Source organism: Megalops cyprinoides, chromosome 22 (assembly GCF_013368585.1).
Source record: "Megalops cyprinoides isolate fMegCyp1 chromosome 22, fMegCyp1.pri, whole genome shotgun sequence".
In the NCBI taxonomy this organism is placed as follows: Eukaryota; Metazoa; Chordata; class Actinopteri; order Elopiformes; family Megalopidae; genus Megalops; species Megalops cyprinoides.
In genome coordinates, this window is record NC_050604.1 from 21,879,463 (window position 1) to 21,902,055 (window position 22,593).

The window sequence follows — 22,593 nt, forward strand, 5'->3', positions numbered from 1 at the left end:
TTGTCAACCTCGAGTTAAAAAAAGTATATACATATATATTTATTTCAGTGATATATTCATTCAGGGAACAACTAAAAGTAGAAGAATATGCAACACAGGTGAGAACCACCCACCTGGTGAGTGCGCGACGATATTCTTTTTCACTGTGAGTTCAGCTGTCACTGAAATGACTGAATAATAATGAGTGCAATGTGAAAGACATTAGACTGCATTTGCAGTTAGACTGACTGAACACCTCCTGTATTCAACCATAGGCAACAGGAGACCAGGGATACCATTTAGATGCCATTTAGCTCCTTTTAATTAATTTGGTAGCCGATGAAAACACACACACAGCCAATGGGGTTCTGGCTCTGCCTAGCCAAAGCTAAGTATATAAAAAGTAGCTTTGAAAAATATCTAACTTGAAAACTAGGAAGGAGAAATAGGCCAGTAATAGAGGCAGGCTTACATAATCATGTTTTTCATGTAGACAGCCTACTTGAAACTAAAGACCAGCCCTTGATAACCATATTAATGTATATCTGCTATTCACAATTTGATCACCAATGTTCTATTTGGTAATTAAGCAATTGGAAATATATGGAACATACTGCTGTAACTTCAACAGCACACACTACAGCTTTGCAAAGTAACTACACTGCAACTTTGCTGAATAAATAAATGAAAAAAAAAAACACACGGAACATTTAATGTTCAGGGAAAGTACAGAATGTTCCATAAATCTCTAATCTCTGGATTTATTTAACATACCATATCCGAATCATATATGCCTACGACTACAATCTCCACATTTTGTTGAATAACCAGTTGTCCATAGCAACCAGCCTTAACAACATGATTTGGTTCATTCAATTTTTTGGGGGGAGGTTTCAAAGAGAGAAGCCACAAAAAGACAAGGGGGGAAAGTCAATAACATGGCCCATTAGCAAATCAATTCAGAGCAGAAACGGGCCTCAGTTCCAATAAAACATATCACCGGGGAAAACAGCAGTTCAGCAGTAACTGAAACAGTCACATACACACCATACAGCTTCAACAACACCCCTCCTTCTCCAAACAGGAAAAAAAGAAATCATTTATAAATCTTTAAAAAAAAAAAAAAAAAACATGCATTAATTTAAACAATGGAAACTTCAGAAACAGATTTATATTTTCATTTTTCACTTCTTTGTGGCCATTAGACGAGTGAGAGTATCATCCATCAAGTAAAATTCCCCTTTGGTTCCATCTTTTTAACAAGCAGCCAGCTCAAGACGTGATATGTATTGCACTCCCTTCCAATAACCTTCATTGCTAGTTTCTCGTGTCTATCTTTTCCTTTCATTCTGAGGAAAAGAATACTCAGGCCAAACACAATATCGGTACTATTGATGTCCACGCATGCTGGAAGATGATCTACTAAATGTAAATCAAATGGATTTCTTTCACCTTCCATACATTCCACTAAGATTAAAGAATATTTCTCATTTTCCTCCCCCAAAGCTTCAAGGCAATGTAATTCTACCACTGTGGCATTCAACACCACGTCAGTGCTATTACAAGACCAGGGGAAAAAAAAAATACACTGCGGTAAAGTGTTGCCCTGCATCCCTCCGTCCCTCCTATAGCACCCATCCAAGAATCAATATTCAAAATATACATACAAAACATGTATAAGTCATTGAGATGGGCTGGAAGCCTACCTTGAATCAGTGTATCTGGGGTTAGCCAATTTTTTTTCCCCACTTTTGAGTGCTGGTGATGGAGTTGAGTGATAGGGGAAGTCAGGTGATGTGTAATTATAAGATAAATTTATATACTGTGTATGAAATAAAACTGACATATATTAATGTGTTAGAATAGGAACTTTAGGAACATTAAGAATAGCAATAACTTCATTGTATCTGCATAAACAACAATGAACCAAGACTAGAAATAAATAAAAAAACATTTAAAATAGATAACTTTCTAAGAAACCCAGTAAGATAAAAACTATATAAAATATTTTATATACAACCACAGAAAACAATAGTAAATATTTTCATCTCCTGAGCTTACAAATTGTCCTAGTTAAAGTTACACACACATATTGGCATATTAAATATATATATTAGACAGACAGACAGATATGTTCTGGTAACTGCTGATCTACAGTAAGTCAATGAAAACGTCCTACAGGATCCTGTAAAACTGCAGCTACTTGTACAGGGCCAAGAAAGACTTTCTTATGTGTCCTCTCCATTCCTCACCAATGCACACGTCTGGCTCCAATGCTATTAAAGGCTTAAAAAGTTATGGGAGCTGCGCTCGTTGGTCACAAAGCTTTTGCGGCAGGAATGTTGAACCCTCTCCAAAAAGGGGATAGGGGACAGTTGATTAGCTGTATCAACAACAAAGAGGAGAATAATAGCTTGTCTTGAACAAGAGTAACAAGTCTGACTCACCTTTGAATGAACTGCAAAACACAGGAAGGAGAAGAGGTTCTCTTGTTTACACCCCTTGTTATTTTCAGTTCAGTTCAGAGGTAAATCAAATCTCTGAAATCACGAAGCAGTCGTCTTTTTTAATCGAAATTAGAAACTAACAATCTTTAATGTCATTAGAAAGCAGTCATCACTGAAAACAAACGAACACTAAGACTAAGCAGCTCACATTATATTGAAGTGGGTGGGGACATGTCGACAACATCTCCCTTCTGAGGATTCTGTCTGGCGTCTAAATTGTAATACGACAATAGCAGACCCTTTAAAGAAGGTACAACCCTCACATTTCTTATTTTTAATAGATATATCCCTGGTATATGATACATTTGTACACAGAAACAGAATAATGTATATGTGTGATGCATATGTGTATATCTATATGTGATGTCTGATATATTACACACACCTACATATATATGTATATACATACACACATATTTATATATATATATATATATATATATATATATATGGCAGCTCTTCATTATCAGATATATGTACACATACGTACACATATGTGAGGTGAAAAGCCATTGTATATATGCTGGAGTTCCTTGTTTAAGCACGCACTGATTCAGGCACACTACGAAGGACAGGTGCTGCTGTTCTGCCTTTAGTGGGTTCAAGGGTGCACCTCATGTTACCGTCTGACATACTCAAACCTCTCTGCAGCTGCCAATCACCCAGGAGTCTGAATGTCTCCATGAGAACCACAAGGTTCTTGAACACATGCCAAAATAAGTAACACTTAAAGCAAGCATAATGACAAAGAACCCGTATACTGAACTAACATGTAAAATGAAGAATTTTTTTTTTTTTTTTACCATTTTTCCCCATTTATTTTGTTTTGAAAATGACCTTTCGGTACTTTACTGATGAAAATAACATTGCTTTGATAGACTTTGCTGATGCTACGGGTTAATGCTCTGGCAAATGAGATGGGGGACTCTATTAGCCAAACCACAGTCTCTCTTTCTCTCCCCACCTCTCACACACAGATACACAGACACACATGCATACACTGTACATCTCCACTCCCACTGGAGAGGATTTTTTAAAAAGGAGGAGGAAAACAGAAGAGAAAAAAAAAAACATTTGGGGGTTGATTCGCAATGAAAATAGTTTTCCTTTGGCCTTCACACTTCAAAGAATTCACACCAGATTTTCATCCCAAGTTGTTTCCTTTCACAACAAACCATATGCTTACATGTGACAACAGATTTCTTCCTTCTTTTACAGTATTAACAATACCAGCCTTTGCAAACACCAGAATCCCATGTGCTTAGTCTGTCCCATGCGAGACCAGCAGGATCCTAAAATTTACACGAAAGCAATATTTTGGTCAAATAATATAAGGTCCCAGCTACACATCAATGTAACTGCATCTGTGTATTAAAGACATAACACCAAGTTATGTTCACACTTCCAGATGTATGACACTCACAATATTTTTAGACACGGCCATTACGGTTCCCTTTAGTGCTCTGTGAAGGAGAGGACTATAAATATTTCATCTGGGTTCATGGGGAAAGATAATCTTCTGCTCTTTGGCAAGGCAAAAAAAATCTAGAGGTTCTCTGTGGAGCACAAATCTGAAACCATAATAGTAACAATATAAAATGACTACCTAAATAATCGTTTGTAGGTTTACATAATAAAATCGCCACATAACAATGAAAAATGAAAAATGTCAAATTACAAAGTGCGAAATAACATTCAAACTTCAGTGATAGATCTTAAATAGCGCCGGGTCTTTTTTTTTTTTTTTGCATCTCTTTGATACCATTCTACACTATAATATTCTACAAGCAAAGCCACAAAAATGGGTCCAATGAAATTTAAAAAATGTAATACAAGCACCGCACTCTCACAGGTGAGAAGCTACAGTGGCAAACGGCTTCCTTTGCAACGATAAACAAAGGGAAACATTCCACCACACACTAAAACACCATATTAAAATGAGCAGAGAAGGCAACATTTTAACAGGTGTTGAGACCCGGCAAAACAAAAAGTCTTTCCACACAGAATTTAGCTCCATTCTTATGCCTCTACAACTTACCAATCTGGGCACCCAAGGTCAGGAAACAGGCTTCCCTTCACATCTATCTTTGTTGCATCTGACTTTTCTCTTTCAACCACTGTGTTATTTATTTATTTTTTTACATTTACATGCAAGAGTACAGTGTGTTGACCGGGAATGCACCCCCCCCCCCCCCCCCGAACCTGTTTCACCAAAGGCGTCGCTCAGGTGAAACGACCCCGTTCAATTCACCCCCAGGAACAGTGCACTTCACTCCGGCAGAGAGCAGTGCTGGAGAGATGGCTGGCACTATCGCTCACGCTCAAGATCTAACAAGCTGTGCAACCAGTCTGTGCAATCATGTCATTTAAATTATCCATTAAACAATGCTGTCAAGAGTGCCACTTTCCTGAATGCAACGTGAAATTTTTTCTTCTTCATTTTTGGTTAACTGTACTGCCACACTGCCTCAAAAAATATTCATACTGTACATGTGAAATGTGGTGAAGTAATACATGTACAAGGTATAACAAATATATTTATATAAGGTTGATGATTAATTCTTTTTGAAAGCGTTTTACTGGAGAACCATAGAAACGTCAATGATTTTGTTCGCAATATGCACGTTCAGAGGGAAATCCAGTCCAAAAATAATGCAGAATATGGCCTGGTTTGTTATACACTTGGGCTGTGAAGCTCCCAGCCTTACTCAGAACATACCGTTATTGCACCAGGCAGTCTACACCTGCTCAGAGCTTCATGGAAATATGACAGAGGCCCGGCTTTATTAATATCATTACAAAAATGAACGATCCCTTCTCGCTTCTTCATTATTGACAAAAGGATCAAACTGGGCTTTACCCCTTGCTGTGGCCTGTCAGGCAAACTTATAGTGTTGCTGAAACCATCGCAGAGGAGAAAAAATGGCTTCTCGGGCCTCGGACATATTCCTATCAATCACCGGTAAGTTAATTTGAAGTAATGAGAACGTTTTGGACACAGATCGAGCCCTGCTGCAAGGCCACATCAGAAATGGATTACAACTGCACTTCTGACAATTCCATCCCTCCTACTCCTTTTTTTTTCCTGCATAGAAGCATTTATCACAATTATGAGGATGTTTTTATAATGGTAGTGCCTCATGGAAAAACAATGTTTACAGTAATTTGAGTTTGGTAAAAATAAGTGACTAAATAAAATTTGGTAATGTTCAGTCATAATAAAGCTATTGCCAAAAATGTGGAAAGGGTTATACTGAACACCAAAACTTTATGGTTAATGCAATATATTACATATGTGACTTGATATAAGCCCTTAGTTAATGTGCGTATTCTATGTTCACACATTAAATGCATACATATGGGATATCATTGGACAGAAGATGCCTACGTGTTCAGGGTCTATCACATGGAGCAATCGTGGGGTGAAGAGAGGGGGAAACGCCTATGTTTGGGGGGGTGGAGGGTGGGGTTAATTTTGACAGGCATTTATGCTCAGATTACAAGTCAACACTATGATCTACACCGACAATGAGGACCAAAGGCAACGGCAAACAAGCAATTCACAGAGCAAGCTTTCAAGGTTACGCTGTGAAATATACTGGGTAAAAAACCCCCCAAAAAGGAATATTTAAAACTTAAAAAGAAGAGCTCAACTTTAACAAGATTACTAAAAATAAAAACATGCTGTTTAGACAGTTAGATGGTAGATCACATAAAATGAGCCTCTTTTAGTTTCACAATGAAATATGCTTAAGTTTAACAGGACTGCCCTCGCCCCCACCCACAAAAATTCAGTTCTATAATGATTAAACAAAAGCCTCTTTTTAGGAGGTTCCAGGAATCTTTCATCAAACTTTTCATCAGCCTCAACTTTCAGAACAATTACCTGCTAGTGTTAGCTCCGTTTAACAAACTATGTACGTACATCATACCATAGGATCTCCTCTGCAAATTCAATCCAAAGGGTCAGTTTTAAATCGGTGGATTCAACGTTTCATTTACACGTTTCAAAGTATCGACGTACTCTGAGAAAAACAATCGCTCCTGAGTTCCGTGAAAAGAAACATTTTGGTATCACTGCAGGTCTCTCATTACTGCAAACGGGATTTCACCAGCTGAAGACTATGTTTACATGCAAGCACTTCAGTATTCTCAGTTTATGCGCCTGCTCATGACAGTGGGAAATACACAGCGTAATATAAACAAGTAAAATAAAACTACAATATCACAGCATTCTCATATAGTCTTTTACCAAAGCAGCTTACAACTGTTCCGTAGCCTTTGGTCTATTTTTAAAATTTTATTTTACAGTGTGACTATTTTAGATAAAATGACGTCAATTTAGTTAATTGTTGTCAAGACAAATTATAGCAGGGTCTTTTCCAATGCATTGCAATGCGTTTCACCCAGGGAATTTGTTGTAGGATGACAAACACAACCAAATTGAATTAAGAACTTTCAAAAATAACTCACGGGACGCTTCGCATTTTGTCTGGATACTTGGGAATGAAACAGGGGTAACAGTGTTTCATATGTCGTTAGTGGACGTTATTTTAAGATCATCTGTCTCGAAGCATACTGACGGCATTGTCCAGTACTGATAAATATCGGATTGTCTGCCTCCCTGCATCAAACTAAACCACTGCACACCGAGTCATACGTCCTCAAGGAAGGGGATTAAGGGAATCCGTCGCGATCTGAAGCTTTGAGCGCGACGAGAATAAATTGTTTTATTTTTATTTTCTATATCTTACCGAAAAACCTTATCGCCGTTCAAGGCGAGACGAGCATTCGCCAAATAAGATTATTTTTTGTGCCCATTTGCAGTCGTATACACCTGCGGGGTACAACGTTCCAATCATGTGAACCCTCACGTTTCCGTAAACGCTGCTGTAGCTTTAAGGCAACAGCGAAAGCAAGACGCTTGTGTGTTGAAATTACAGACCCGCACGGAGAAAACTAACGAGAAAACAGGAGCTTGTTGCAGACCTAAGTATTTCACATACGTTATAATATTTTACATTTACGCGTGCAATAATGTACAGCGTGATACATTTCGCAACAGTGACAATCTGCTCCGCCACAATTTAACGCCAAGACTATTTTACCACCGCGGTACCTTTACGCGTAAAATGCACGGTTGTCTAAATGATGTGGGTAAACGACTTAACTCCAATATGATCAGGCACCCCTGATATCAATACATTTTATCTGACAACAAAACATAAAAACAAACTTACTCACAAACCGGATCAATGATGCTGCTTGCAGACTGGACTGCACGTAGTAAATGTAGCTAACAGTTTGCAAACGGAACCACGAAAATTTGCCATCAACTATGTATAAAAATTTTCTTTTGAATAAGAATTATTTAATGCTCCCACGCACGCTCTGGGTAATTCAGCATTTAAATGTTATGTGCAAAATTGTTGTTATTAACCCACTTAGTAATGTCAAAATGTACCAGCTGCAGCCGATTGCATTCAAATTAGTCGTTTTACTGCCATTATTTAGCCTACTTTTCGGTGAGTGAATGTACGCTATTGTTAAACAAATTTGTCAGTAAATCAAGCTGATGTAGCAGACACTGTTCAAAAGAAATCTAATAAATATCGCAGTCCCCCATCAGTTATCAGAATTCTGCTGAGGATATTTAGCTAACACATAATAGAGACTAGCTAGTTATTTCAGTTCATTCAAGTTCGCCAAATCATAGTGCGCAAAAAAGTAAATAGGCTAACACTGACTACTCGCTAAAAAACTAGACACTACAACGATAAGAACTTATTGCAAATGCGGTGTAGCGAGACTGCGACCGATTACACGAGCTTTGTGTTTTAACCAGAAAACATGGCAACTCTTGAAGTGTGGAGCAAACGCGGTGCTATTCAGGCCCTTACCTGGAGTAATATCATTCAGCATCCCGTTGTCCAGAGCCGTAGCAAAAACTTCACCGAAAGATGCCCCAACTTCCCCGCAACACAGCGCTGTTCTTCGATGAAAGAATCGGCAACAAACAAGTCTCCGCGCAACGCACTTTCTCCGGTTATTTCGGCGTTATTGTCCCAGGGCTTTTTGTTCCTGGAATATAACATGCGCCGAGAGTAAGGTAGGGAGATGCAGAAGGATACTGAAATGCACGGGCTGGATGCCGTCGCCCATGTGAAAAAGGGGGACAGAGAAGAGACAGCGAGGACTCCCGAGATGAACGATCTGGTGGTGACAGGCACACATGTGTAACTGCCAAGGACCCTACCAACCAAAAGCTACCAGAGGCACGGGGAGGTCGAATGAGAGGGACGCTCTCGCTGAAAACCACCGCCTCCGAAAAACTACAGCCTGCCTGATGTGTCACAGTGCGCGAAAGCGAACATCTTTTTTTTTCTTGCACACGCAAGGGAGGATGTTAATTTGCAAAGGACAGAAGGGTGAGATTTTTTTTTCGTCCTTTAAACGCTTCAAAGTATCTCCCCCTTTTCGGTGCTGGTGAATGTGCAGCCCGAGTGTTCCCCCTGCTGCGTCCAATCAGTGCATCTATCTAGCACTATATCGGTAATAATTTAGGGGTCATCCATGACTAACACTTCACTTTGGATGAACGGCTCGTGCCGCTCGCTGTCCAGACGAGGACGTCGGCATGCATCTGATTGCTAAAAGTTAATTAATTTAGGGGTTCATTAAGCTTGCCTTTTGACTCTTAGCACTTGTGGGAGAGGAGGAGCTATTTTATTTACACTTACAGGGGCGCTGTAGTAGTAAACTTACATAACAATTTTTATATACATTATTAATAGCCGCAGCAGTTGAAGTGATGATGATCAAAGGAACCGAGCTCGCTACCTTACTTGCTGAGATGATCGTTCTTTCTAACCGAACGGCTGCAACGCTATTGTTCTCGCAGGGTTATTTCGATTATTTTATTTTGACAACTGCAACAGGACCGTTACGTTACTTGTATTTATTTAATTATCTCACATACAACATCCTTACTCCTGTACCATTAAAATGTTCAAAGACACTATTATTATTATTATTATTATTGTTATTATTATTTAATAAAAAATAAACCATTTGAGCAATGTTTTTCAGAAAACTTGGCTCTTTATAACGTAGTGCAAACACCAACTATATAAAAAAAGTAAATCACCCAAGCAAGACAACAACGTGGTGGCAGCATGCAGGTTTATCTACGATATTTTGAAGGTGATAACATGTGACACAAAATCGAAGATTTGCAAAAACTCGTTTTCACCTTGAAGTCAATCTCCTCTTGGTACTGATGTAACGATTTTACCCAAAACGTCTGAAGTGTCTCATTTAAACGAAGAGATTTAAAAGTTATTATTATTGTCTCCCTTTGCTAGTCTAATATGGCAGGTACAGACAAATCCATATTTGGAGTGAGTTGTGCAAAGCTTTATGGATAATAGCTTATTAGGACATATGCCTAGAAACTATTTAGCAGACCGATCTCATGGTGTTTGAGTCAGGTTTTGCATAAAATTAAAATACACAGTATTTTGTGCTTGTTGGATATAGTTAAGATATCTATCACATAATTCAAACTGAATCTTTAACCTGATGATTTATTGTTTGTGGCAACATGCAATTTCATATATTTATAGGGTTGGTGTCACATGACACAAATCCAAAATGGCTGAAATGTGATATCCTACAGAACAGTTGTCACAAGCAAGATTTAGGAAGGTGTCTTAACGTTGAATGTTTTCTTGTAATTATCACAACCACGAGGTTTGCAGGCTGTAATAGATGTTGTTTGAAATAATAAGGGATAAAAGGAACACTTTGGCATTGTTTTTAAAGTAAACCTGCAAATAGTAAGAATTTAATTGCACTCATTATTACTCAGCTTTTGGATGTCCTAAGCTAGTCATAATTCAAAAGCTAACATTTAAAACCCTGATCATTCCCAGCTTAACAGTGCTAAGGGATGAATCTTTGTGTATTTGTATCTGATGTCATGGACACATAATTGACAAGTTTATGGGACGGATTGCCACTTTCTGATTTAAAGGTGGAAACACAAAATCATGGCCACATGTGGCCATGTGGTTCTGCAGATGTACTATACCATTGTGAAGTGGGGCATGTGGAAACTTAGAGAATGTTTGGCTGCAAGACTGAAATACTAGCAGCTGGCACTTCCATGGCTATGTAATATTTGTACCAAATCTTATGAAACTTGAAAACTGGGTGGAACAGTGAAATAAAGTGCACTATATATGACAAAAACTGGACTGGAAATGTCTTGAAGAAAAAAAAAACACTACAGTTTCCCCGTTAAACTTGACTTTACAATGTTTTACGCAAACAAATAGTTTCGGATGTGAGTCTCTACACATACATAATTTCCAACCAGTTAACAGGGTCAAGAGGGTCAAAGTGTAACGCAGTAGACCAGAGTTCGATCCAGGCCTCAATCAAGAATTAGAAGACAGAGTGCTCCAATTCATTACAAATATATGTTTCAAGGGCTTTCAAGCCAAATGGCTGGATTTGTCAAGATTACATCTGGACGCAATTTAAACTGGGCAAACAGTAGCTGAATCAGTGAGTGGCAAATATTTATGCATAAATCTTGTTTAGAAATAACAGCAGAGACAATGGGACCACCCATGCCTCATAAATGTGCCAAATTCTGAACGTGTGTGGAAAATGTGCAAAGTGGCTGCAGTGTGCATGGCGTTGGACCAAGTCTGACCAGAAAAAAAAATGGACATAGATGAACAGTATGGAGAGTATGACCCCTAGCTATTCTGCACTGTAGAAAAATTAGACAATGGCATCAAGAGTTAGATGTGGAAGAAAAAAAAAAAAACAAAAAGAAGAGGGACAAATCTATGGACATTCAGCCTTTAAAAATAAACAGTATCCAATTCCTTCAGGTTTCACCATGACACATGATCCTTCTGGAATAAAACACTGCACTACAATAGCACACTATGCTTGTATTGAATGTATATATGCATGTGTGTATGCGTCTGTGCATTATGTGTGTACATACATCTGAGGAAAGCCAATAGCCACGGCCCATTCCTGTACGTGACAAACTGCATGGACTGTAGCTCTCTAAGAGATGCGTGATAGGCTGATGGTAGCCTCTCTGAGATATCACTGTCCAATTATCAGCCTCAGTACCACTTCAAACAGAAACCGTTTCCAAGGGAGTGCAGGGAGGGGGGAATGATCAAAACAGGGAGACTGTTAACTTGTCAGTTAACTATCACCTATTATGACTATAACCTGCAGTATTAACTATCAGTATGTAAGAGATTAGATTCACCAAAGAGAAACATGTAGATAAATGCGCCATCTTAAAAGGCCCCTGGAGTTGGAGCTTTGCAGTGAAACAGAAAAACATTTGAACCATCTGCAAAAACAAACCGCAATGAACATCATCAAAGCACTTCACATTTAACACACACACACGCAGGCAGGGCACGAACACACCCACGTGCACACAACACACACACACACACACACACACACACACACACACACACACACACACACACACACACACTGCAGCACACCTGGGAGTGGATTTCTAAACACAGACGGCTAACTTATCCACACTCCAAACAGATGAGAAAAGATGAGGGGGGGAAAAAAAAAACAAAACAGGAAGACTCATATTGCCTTACTGTGAGACACAAACACCGAATGTGATAACAGATCCGCATAATTCATACTAAAACAAACGAATGGCACCTAAGAAACATAAACAAAGATGACATTACTTAGGAAATTATCCCGTTACTGTCCCTAAACCAAAGCTTGTCAATGAGAGTCATTTATGATCCTGTAGCTGTGATTGCTGCACTGTGCCACCACACCAGACCCTCACAGCTCATGTGATTGCGGGTCAGATCCGAGCTGCTGCTTAAACATATTAAGACAGAAACCCGACCAAGCAGGACGATTGCGTGGAGGAGAAGGGGTTTGCGTGGATCAGAACACACCATTCACTGCTACTGTGTTTTTTCCCCTGCAACCCTGCAAAAAAAAAAAAAAGAAAAAAAACCTGAAGACCTGTGACACCCTCTCTCAGGTCAGAAGTTCAGAACGAAAGCGGGAAGTTCGCCTTCCCTCCACGGTGGCTGCTGGTCAGGCCGTACCTCTGGGGCTCGTTGAAAACCCGCTGGACATTCGTGCCAGACCAGCAAAAGCAATCCGCACCAGCAGAAAGTTATTACATTACAGAACGGGTTTGCTTAGCAGACGCCCCTAATCCGGGGCGACGTCCGCAGCTTACTTTTCACATTTTATCCACTTACGCAGCTGGATATTTACCCAAGGTATTCAGGCTGTGCGCCTCACACAAGGGGTACGGCAAGCTCCTTTGATCCTGCAACCTTTCAGTCCGACTGCCTGGCCAGGACGCTACACTGCTGCCCCCTATGCCACAATGCCCACCTTGTGCCAGCCCAGCTCCAAAATCTCACGCGAGCCTATGCTCCTTTACCGCTCTGTCCTGCCTCCGGCAGACCGGTCATCAGACCTCTTCAGACCAAAAAAATAAGAAATCTCCTGTCTTTTTTTTTTCGATCTGTATGTCTCCCTCTTTCTCTTTCTATTTTCTCTCTCTCTTTCAATTTTCGAATGCTTGCACGGGCATGACATTTATTAGTACATTGCCAAAGCTTTAACGACAACAAGTAAACACCAGGCGTGCACTGTGAAATAACACGCAACAGAAACGATTACTACACTTCAGATTATTACACTTTAGGTAATTACTCTTCCTCTCCTCTCTCATCAGCAGACAGTGCCGCTTTGCAGTGGGTTAGCCTCTCATGGCAGGACACAGCTGTTAGTGGTGTTTTTGCTGTGTGATATGACTGCGGTCGGGTTTCACAGAAAAAGGCCGGGCGGTATCATTCCTCTCTCCTCTCCATCTCTCAATTGACAGAGGAGAAATGGTGCAGGGGAGGATGTTGAATTCAAATTCGAATGCGCTTGACCGAAATGACCCCTGACGAGTACAGCATTCCCAAAGCATGCATAAAAGAGGACTCTGCACTAACACAAACCACAACACAGCTGTAAGTTATAACTAAAAGATAATGATATTAATAAACATAAGAACAGCAACATACATATATATCCCTTCAATGTCTTTCTCCCTGTCAACAGACCTACTGCTGTGGCAGGGTGTCTAGTCACTGTCCCTTGGACTGCAACGGACGGACACACACCTGGCAGCAGGTAGCAAACGGCCGCTCTGAACAGGTTGGTGACTTTGCATCTGCCTGGAAGGGCATTAAAATGGGGCAGCAGGCTCACAAGTGCTGTAGTAGATCTGTACCACATGCCTGCATGTCTGTCACCTTCCCCATACAAGGCCAGATTGCTGTGTATACACATTGTCCAAGTGACTGGGAAAAGGTGAATCCCATTCTGCTCCAGGTTACAAAGAATGTGCTGTTTATGTGTAATTTGGGGAGGAAATGAAGATGAAACATGAGCTGAACTCACGTTTTGAAGGCATGACCAGTTAAGCAACAGCATGCAAAAATCTTATCAGCTACATCATTAACAGACATCTACTGCATGTTTCTCCATTCTGGTTAGCGCGGTGGGATAGGGGAACATGCTCTGATGATTAATTCAACTTGCTCCTTTTTTTTTTTTCTGCAGGAGTTAGTTTTCAAAGTCATGCCTCTTGTTAACATGAACTTTTCCCTTCCTCCATCTGTAACCTGACACCAACAGGGGAGCGGGGGGACTAATGATATACATCCTCACTCATCTCGTTTTGAAAGAGTTGACTTTTTTTCCAGTTTTCTCCATTCAATTCTTGTTCCATTACAAATGACATTTAAAAGCTTTCTATAGCTGAAGAGATTCCAATCAAACTGCAAAAATTGAATAATTTATTGACATATTTCTGTGTGTATCCATAAGTGCTCGTAGCTATATGTATAGATTATTAATGACATCTGATAAATGAATACCTGAAAAAGTGTAACCCGCAAAATTAATATATGCTTTTCATCTCTATGTCTAGTACGGTGGGGGTCTTGTCCTAAACTGTCCTAACCTGCACTTTAAATTGCTCTCCATGCTGGTATATGACTAATGGGCTTCGTTCAGCAAAGGACAAGACTTACTTTCCACAACAGATTTTAACTGGCCACTGACAGCGGAGGCCCGGCTTCCTCAGCGCTTTGAATGAACTGCACCCTAAGTGGACTCGCGTGAAAACACTGACATACCAGCGTTCAGCGTTTGTCAGATCTCTCGAGGACGCTGGACATTAAAGCGCTGCAGGGTTCTGACTTGGGTGATTTGCTCTTGCACCAAATGACCAGACTAAACACAGGAAGAGAAAATGGGAAAATGCCCCCCCCCCCCCCAACCCTCCACCATTGCGCTCCCATCTGAGTATCAGCACTGATGCACCGCTGCATGCGTGAGATGGGAACTGGGCTTGTAAACAGAATGGTGTGGGTTTGAAACCCAGATTAGACTCTGTTATTGCACTCTTGAGGACCGGTACTTTACCTGAACGGCTTCAGTAAAACGCAAAGCATTCCATTATTGTCATTTAGCAGATGCTCTTATCCAGGGCAACTTACATATTTTACAATTCTGACATGTTACCCATTTATAGATCTGGATAGTTACTAAGGCAATTGTGGGATAAGTTCCTTGCTCATGGGCACAGCATCAATGCCCCACCAGGGAATGAAACCAGCAACCTCTGGTTATAAGCCCTGCACTTTACTGCTATGCTACAAATGCCACCCCTGTGTAACATGTACATTGTCTTTTAAGCAAATAAATAAATCATGATCGTGATTTACCATGCCCTGTACATGCATAATATATGGTAACACAATATTTAAGAAATATTAAGGTACATAATATACGTAAAGATAATATAACATCATGTATGGGTAGATGGATTGGCCATAACCACATTTGACTGCCTCAGAAGGTAAGAAATTAATATCAAACTGTTATGTGGTGGAGATACACTTCTGGACACTTCAGAATAGGTGTGCGTGTCTGATGGCTCTTTGCTTTGCACATGGGATACTGCCAAGGCCAGAAAATTCAGTCTGAGGCCAGACCTGGGGGGGAAGAATTCCAGCACCCCTGGGAAACTCTAAGAAGTTCTTAACAGTCTACAAGGCTGTGATGCACCTATGTCTGAAGAGTACAAACCTAAACATTTATAATGGGGAATGAAGTGCTGTTGTGAATACTCATGTACATATATTCAGGAGCACAGCACAAGCTTTTCCTCTCCAGTTCCTCTTCAAGTTCATGCTGTTTTCACAAGAGTGATGTTCTGTTTCTCATACATGGCTATTTTTGTCTGATAAAGAATTAGGTTTCATTTTCTGGCTGGAGGGACTTTTAAGACAACTGGATCTAATTCCATATATATTTTACATTAATCATGTTCTGTAAGTACATCGGTATTAATATTTTGAAAAAGCTGAGAATGCTGCAACCACAGCCATCTAGTATCAACTTTAATACCTACCGAGGGAAAAAAGTACCCTTTTATATCTCTGTTCGGGAGACTCATATTCCCGTTTTATTTTCTCAATGGATGCGTATCTTCTCTAACACAAGGATCTTAAAAAATAAAGGACAGACAAAGAAAGTTATTGCTGTGCACTGTAGGTGAAGCACACACCATACTCTTCATTCAGAATGGGATCAACAAAATGTGGCAATAACCTGATCAACGAAACAACAGAACAGCATTCTATTGAGACTACTGTATTTCTGTGAAAAAGCAACGATTTAAATAATACCGTTCTGCCTGGTAACAGATAGCTGGCAGAGAATTACAAAACAGTGTAATTAATTGCAAAAGCATACACATGCATAAACGATGTCACTGCACTTAGAAATCTACATGGCTTGAAAGGAATACTATGCTGGTATTCTTACACACACGGCTCAGACCAAGCTTTTAGGTTTGTGTTACTGATGAGGGTCTGATCACATGACTCCGAATGTATTGGCTTGCAGACAACACCGCATTCAGTGCTTTTAATGGTGGCCATTGTAAGGATCAATGGCAGGAATTATTTTTTATTTTATGTATATATATATATATATATATATATATATATATATATATATATATATATATATATATATATTATCACCATATGTGCAGCAGGAAAGGTCTGTGCCAATGGGGGAAAATGACCCTTTTATTTAGTGAATGTACCTCATGACCTCATACCTCAGAAATGCATTTATTCCATTTAAAATGAGGCCTTTTTTTCAATTACAGTGTCATTGTCCACTTCCCGATTCTAATGCGTAGTCAATGTTGGAGTCTTTACAGGGAACCTTGAGTTCTGTTCACTGGATGCGTGTTCAGTTATGATTAAAAATAGATATATTATTTAAACTTGATATTGACAACCTACCTCCTACCCTCACCCCTAAAACACTTGGAAATATTCTCAGCTGGACATACCCAGAATACATCAATCAGATTGTAGATGTTTGGTATGTCAAATAGCTAGCTAAACTCAACACTTGAGCATAAGTCTCTAATGGACTGCAACTAAGAATTGAACAAGCGCCTTAGCCACTGTGGCAAATTATATGAGGTCACTACTGAGGAAGCCAAATGTTTGCTCTATACAGATGTGGTATTATAGTTTGTCTTCTTTAGACAGTTTCTTTTTTATTGTTTATCATTATAGTTTTATTTATTTAAATTTAAACACCTGAGTATTTACATCATACAGATGTAGAATAGAATTCCAGGGTGGGCGCTTTGAGATTCATTGTATAACCTGGCATATAATCTATGTATAGTTTTCCTCATGCAACTGTATAAATGTGTATTTATTTTCTTTGGTTGAAGACATCTGTGTATTATCAACATTTACATTTATAAGCATCTATTTATTACTGTAAGTGTGACATTTAAATATCTGCAGTTATAGTTGATAAAGTAATAGTTTATTTTCTTATGTTGAAAGTATTTTAAATCATTTTAAGCTAAATATTTTTTGTTTGTTATTTAATATCTTGCATGTTTGCTTAGCATAAAAGACACAATACATAGCTATATAAAACACGGTATAGGAAGTGCCATTCAGATTCTTAAAAAAAAAACATACTGTTACTTAACATCATTGGAGCTTTGCCGATTTCTCTAAAGCTATAAAAATCTATGATGGAATCTAACCAAGCTTGCTTACTTAATGATCCTAAAGAAAGTTATGAGAACCTCTGACATCTGAATTGTCTGTTTTCCCCAGTGATTCACACCGGTGCATACCCCAGTTTAGCTGAAAGGTTACACGCAGTCCATCCGATATGATAATGCCGTAGATCACACAGATTCGCAAAGCCGGGAAACAAGCTCGCGGAAAGCCAGGGTTCGCCGCGCCGTTAATGTTCTACCAGTGCTTTGTATTCCACTCTTCTGTTCAATCTGACCTTACATCCTCCATTTTTCAGCATCTATGAAAACAAATGAGGTTTGTGTAAACAAAAAACACTATGCGCAATGTTTTAACTGCTTTAAGGAACACTGTTAGGCTGTGAGTAACATTATTATTTTCACTGACAACACACAGTACATAGAAAGTCTCCTCTGGCTCATTTAACATCTAGTTGATCATACTTAGCGAACCCAAGGACCTGCTGAACAACATCAAATATATTGGAATTGAAGGGTGTCGATATTTTGATCTGCGTGGATGTTATTGTGTGCATATGAAATGTGTAACACGATGCAGGTGTGACGGTGTGGGATATTTCCTGAGCTGCGGGCAAGATTGGCCATTTTTAATGAAATGGGGGGCTTGACGTGATCGGCAGAGACAAGCCCACTCGTCGTCTGGGGCAGCCTGTTGTGTCTGCAGGACCTTGGAGTCTCCACCGACAGGTTACCTTTCAAGGGACTTGTCCACATTACCATAACTCTGTCAGTCCTAATCACAGTATTCAATTTGTGGGGTCACTACAGATATTAAGAAAAACACCCTGGAAGAAAAATGTATGAATTAGTAATATGTGGTCGCCATTTTGCCTTTTGCGTTGAAAATTTCAGCCATAATGTAGATTTGATAACTGTTGTTGTGTACTGTACTGTGTTTCGTACAATTATTTGTTCTTATTTGAATACATTTTTTTTTACCAGATTTCTTGCAACTTGCAGACTGATTTGTGTGACTGAATATAGGTTATCATATCATAACAAACAAATTTTAATAAAAGAAAAATCAAACTGAAAAAATTAAAAGATGTTTCATTTCATTCATGTTCTGACTAAAATTTAATATCACAGATAAGAATTCAGAAAATAAATCCATATTGTAAAATAGTACAATTGCAACAGCTACTAACACTTGCCACGATGTGTGCCACAACCACAAGCACTATAGTACCACCATAAATACGAACCCTTGTAAGAATTATAACAGAACTGATGGCCATTACAAATAACAATGAAAACAACAACAATCTGCTCTATAAATGTGTCAGGTCACATGTTTGGTATAAATACATTATTCAAAGAATAAGCCAGGGTGATTGGATTTGGAGCATATTATGAGACATCTGTCTAAATTTGAAATGACGTAATTGTATAATTGAACATATGGAGCTCTTTCCTGGAATATGGGTTTGGAGATAGAATTAGCACAAACTCATTGACCACCGCAACTAGCCTGTAATGGCAAAGAGAGGCAATGTCCAGGAGAAGACGCAAAAGAAAAACGTCCAAGCAGCTTTAATATTATTTAGGAAATTCTGATTTTCATCTTTGGGTGAGTACAGCCTGCTTACTGCCAACCAGAATAACATACCATAGATGTCACACCTTGTGAGGTAAGAAGTACAACAACAGAAATCAAATAACAAAATAAAACAAACGCATGTGTACATGAATGTGTAGTTGTGTACATGAATACAAAGAAAAAAGGAGAAAAGGCATGATATGTCAAAATATACCGCATACCATATGAATATATTGCTGACTGTGTTGATTTATAGGGCAATTTATGTATATTGTTAAAAAGATGTTGGAAAATGGCATACAGAAAAACATATATTTTACAATATATGTATAAAATGTGAAAACATTTATATAACATTATATATCGTGCAATATTTACCAGATATTTTACAATGGTCACATGTGCGTTCATGTTTGTATTTTTGATATACTAGCTTGGTATACTGTGCTACTTTTTCCCGAGTTTGTTTTATGTTTCCATCATTTGAAAAAATATTTGTGAACCCTGCTTTTTGTCTGCTTTTCACCCAAAACATTTACTGTTATTATTTTCTAGCTATAGTTGTATTAATATAATATGATGAGTCCTGTCATACTGTCAAATCTATCATCAGTAATGTGTTATTTACTAGCTATGGGTACGTATTACATGCAATATAATAGATGCAACATAATTACATTCACTCATACATAATATTATTAATATAATTATTTCCTAGCTATAGTTATCCATTACATGCAACATAATAGGCACTCCTTTGAATGTATCTTTTTAAATATTCCATTTCTGTTCTCTGCCATGTATGAGTGAAATTACATTCACCTTTATGGAAAACCATCATAGGCAACATTCCCCTTTTGCAAATAGGCCAATCATTTACCTACGCGCATAAACATGCACAATTTGTCACCAAGCAGTTTAACAACTGGAAAATGAATCGGACAGAAATTCTTCTTATTGTATTCTTTTTTTATGCCACGCGACATCTCTCCAGCTTTTTGTGCTAAAATTTTACAGCATATGTTACATTTCCAAGAAATTATTCTGCTGTTTTTTGGTTTTTTTTTTTTTTTTTTTTTTTTTTCTCATAGCGTCCACCAGAGTTTAGGTGGAGTGAATGTCATTATGGGTGATACCATTTCATAGGTGTAAATAATGGAGCCCTTTGTCAGCTGTACAGTTGGCTGGGGGTCCTCTTTTCATTACAATCATTATTCACAATAAACGTAACAGTTGAAAGAAAACATGGCTGCTATTTTTTGGCTGCTGTTTTAGCTGTTGAAAATGGATTGTGACTTTTAATATTTGGTTTTATGGGGGAAAATACTTTCCATTCTCTCTTAGAGGTATTTTTTAGCACCAAACCAAGGCTGGAATTAAGATGAAGGACAGCAGATACGAGATGATGTTTCGCGGGTCTTTAAGCAACGTTTCGCCGCACAATTCGGATGGGGAATCGAGAGAGGCTTCGGTAATTACGAAAAAATGGCGGCCGGCTTAATCCGGGGGCTTCAGAAACGAGGCGACTTCTCTTTTTCTTGGTCTGGGAGAGGGAAAGTTCAACAATACCACCGCAGATCAGAGACATCAGCCATAGTCCGCGGCCCTGGGGCACAGCGGGTGGCCAGAACGTTGCTTTGGCTGTGTCCTTTTTTTTAATCCCCTCCCCGAGTTTCGCCCGCGCCTGACCTCATGCTGAGATGAAGTTATCACAGAATACAGCTTTACTCCAGCCACTGCAGCCCAGCCCAGGATCTGCATTTTATTCTCAGCAGATCAAAACATTGCTTTCATCAGCCAGTATTATCTGCATAAAAGGCATGCAATTGCCCAATAATTTCGCCCAAAGTCTGCCATTCATCGGAGAGAAAATGTAATTCAGCCCCCTTTTTGCACAGAAACTCCAAACCTAACAATGTGTGTCATTTTTAAAAAGGAATCCTGCTGGAGTAGAGGCTATTCAAACAGCTCCCCTCCTGGTCTTAGTTTGAAAAAGACAATGTCAGCATTGGAAAGCCTAGGAGCCAAAGTCACACGGTAGATAAATAAATAAATAAAAAATAAATAAATAAAGACTTTGTGGGAATGGAAAACCGGCTGACAAAAAAACAACCAATATGCAAACAGCGCATTCATCAGCTGACAGAAGAACTGTCCTTCAGCAATGAAACAACAGTATAAATTGGTCAAACAGTATTGACCACAATGACAGGACAACCTGTCAACCAAAAAAAAAAAAAGAAGAAGAAGCAAAAAAAAAAAAAGGCTGCGTATACAGATTGCACTGTTGAGAAACTGTGTATCCCCCATTGTCCTACTTTGGCGGAGTGTTGTTTTGTGCACTCTGAAGAGGCAGAGGAGCGGAGGGGTGAGCTTTTCAAAGTGAACTGTGGGACGGCGGTATTTGGGAGCCCACCCGTGGAGTGACTCGGGGAGCTCAGGAACTTTTTATCTCCCTCTCACTCTCCCAGCCTGGTGTGTACAAAGCCCCCGGCCTAGGAGTGAATTTTAATATCATAAGAATATTACCACTTTGATTGTGGAGACCTGGCAGAGGGGGCCTCTGATTGGCTGCTGCGCGGATGACGTCAGCCTCTGCGTGGGGCGGCCCGGCGAACGGAGGCACTCAATGTAAATGTTTGCACACAGGAGTTTTCTCAGCTGCAGCAGAGCTTGGGAGCTGGTCCTTTCAGTGTTGTGCTGCCAACTGCCTTCTGGTATCAGTGCAGTGGGGAAATGTCTCACCCTTAATAATATCCCTGAATATTTTTTTACCTCGAGACATTTTCTACCTCTCTAGTATGCTTCGTTGAACCACTTTAAGTATGTAACCCGAATAATAAAATTTGCACTCAAAACAGAATCGGAAATAACCAAGTAAAAAGCAAACCAAATTCATACTCAATTATGAACATATTTTAGATTCAGCCTGTTAACACAACATATCTCTATGCGCATTTAATTTAAAGATATTACAAAAATATATTACCAATATCTATACAAACATTTCAGGCACACAAGTTCTAAATGAACAGATACAAATATCCTCTGAAACAATATAATCCCTTGTGCTCACCTGAAAGTAGGGAATGGGTGTGTAGGTTTGTCATCAGATCACTGTCTTCGTAAAATAAAAAGAAATAAAAAATCAAATGAAACAGCAGATAAAAGGACCAGAGAAAAAAAACAAAAAAAAACTAATCCATCGGCATTTCTTTCCTCCGCAGCAAATTTTCTTTTGGTATCCAATGGCAGGAACTAAATCCTGGAAGGGAAAAAAAAAACACAAATGAAAGTTAAATTCCATAAACGGGGACAGCAGGCACAGTTTCCTTACTGTATTCTCTCTC

The 22,593-nt window shown here is 39.1% G+C and overlaps 1 protein-coding gene across 13 annotated transcripts in view; it reads right to left on the bottom strand.

The window, feature by feature from the left end:
* tenm3 (teneurin transmembrane protein 3) overlaps positions 1–22,360 on the bottom strand; it is a 258,447-nt gene extending 236,087 nt beyond the window's left edge. For 10 of the 13 annotated variants that reach the window (XM_036516763.1, XM_036516762.1, XM_036516761.1 and 7 more), the window contains exon 1: positions 8,387–8,901. The gene's annotated coding sequence lies outside the window, so the exon portion shown is untranslated. Of the gene's footprint in view, positions 1–8,386; positions 8,903–22,319 lie in introns of those variants that run through there. The other 3 variants (XM_036516759.1, XM_036516756.1, XM_036516752.1) reach the window with 2 other exon arrangements.
* Positions 22,361–22,593: the final 233 nt, after the last annotated feature.